A 1,956-nucleotide genomic window follows, 5' to 3' on the forward strand; every position below is an offset into this window, starting at 1 on the left:
GAGTTTTTTTTTGAGTTTCTTTTCTGGCTTCTCTCTCCAGCTGTTCTCTTTGATCTGTGTCGAGGCGAAGATCTTGCAGGGCATTGTGAAGTCTTTCAACTCCTTTCTGTAGCTCTGGATCATGTGTCGTCCTCTTTCTCGCGCTGGTTCTGGGTCTTCGAGGAGAACTGATCAAGATGACTCTGGGTTGGGGCCTGGTCCTTCCAGGCCTCCTCCGCGATGTTGCTCCGTTCACTGAGCCGTGCCCTGGGCGACGAGAATGGGAACTAGGCTTCCGAAGATCCTGGCGAGTTTCTCTGTAGTAGTCGCTTTGGTTTGGAATCGCGTGCCATCAGTTCATCTAAGCTCGGTGTCTAGTTGCTCTGGTGCTGCAGGTTACTGGCGTCCTTGGGCAGGAAGGGGGTCGTCACTGCTTTCAACCATGTGCGAGAGGTGGCCCCCGTGGACTGCTGGACTGGATGCCTGGAACATCCTGATTCTCTGTCGGCGAGAGAAGCACAGCACACACAGCACAATAAAGACCAATGCAAGTTCGTTCTACGTTTAACGAGCTATATTCATACGGGCTGTGCCGTTTATGAGAATTTTGGGGCTGACTGATGCAAACAGTCAGCCAGTTAAGTAGCCAATTAACTTGGGTCAACGAAGGACCTGAAATGGAGATTTGACAGCAGTAGGCCTAGCGGGTCGTGTGATGACACCCGGCTGCTGGTGGTCGCTCTTACTATTTAACTTCGTTGGTGGCTCCCAGGTTACTGTCTCTATGTGAAATGAAAGAAACAAATCACAACAGAACAGAGGGTAGAAAAAAGATCAAAGTGAAACAAACACTTGAAATGAGATACAAACAATAGAAAACACAATGTGTTAGTGAGAATGAGAGGCCTAAGCCCTCACTGCTAGGTTTTTAAAGATAGGGCCAACAGGTGAGTGGGGTAGGAAACCTAGAAATATGGTGTGGCTTAAAGAAGCAAAAGGGTCAAACACTTAAAATATATCCGGGGGAATATCTAATATTCTGTGGCTTATAATAAGTGGATAGGTTTTATCACTTTGGTTCACCTGGTTGAATTGAAGTCATTCAGGTGGGAACCAGTGGCTTGGTCAACCTCCCCGGTGCTCCCCAAACACTGAACCGCAGTGTCCCCGGTCCTCCGTTACTCTGGCGTGGCGCCGTCTCGAACGGCTTGTGACTTTTAGCACAACCTTTGGAGTGCCAAAATTGCTGATGTCTCTTGAGACAAGAGGACCGAGTTTCACTCGCAGCCAGTATCGGTAACACCGGTCGGGCAGCCTTGCTCACTGGAAACCTGAGATGACTGTCCAATCACCAGGGAGTTCTACAATCAAATACACAAAGGATGAACAAAGGAAACTTAAAGTTAATTAAGGTTTGGTTGTTTAACATCAATTGAGTAACTATATGTAGAGAGGAAAGGTAACAGCTTTACCTAATCATGATAAAACAAAACAAAGGAATTATGATAATAATGGTAATTATCAAAATAACCTAAGTCAAAAGAGAGAAGAAAAATAATAAACATCAAATAAAAAAAAAAAGACAGGAATGAAACAAGGGAGAGGAGTAGCTGGTTTTCACCACAAGGGGGGGGGGGAGTACTGCTTCTCTGTCTTTAACCTGCTGAGCAGAAAACTTAATTCAAATTAAAAATTCAAAACTGGTTTAAATCAAAATTTAAAATAAGCATGTATGAATTAAAAGGAAAATCTGAATAATATCCTATAATAACCATTGATAGCTTGTAAGTTATCATTAATGATCATGAAATTAATCAAACAGTGTGAGATTAATCAAAAAGAGGGTAAAAGTGGACATGCAATTCAAACAGAATGGAAAGACAGAGGTCTGTTAGTCGATTAACAGGAGAATGCCACTAGATGGCTTACCTTCTAAGTGGGTCAATCAGTAGTTGACCTGACACATCTAGATTTCCA

This window comes from Carassius auratus, chromosome 16 (assembly GCF_003368295.1).
Source record: "Carassius auratus strain Wakin chromosome 16, ASM336829v1, whole genome shotgun sequence".
Taxonomy (NCBI): domain Eukaryota; kingdom Metazoa; phylum Chordata; class Actinopteri; order Cypriniformes; family Cyprinidae; genus Carassius; species Carassius auratus.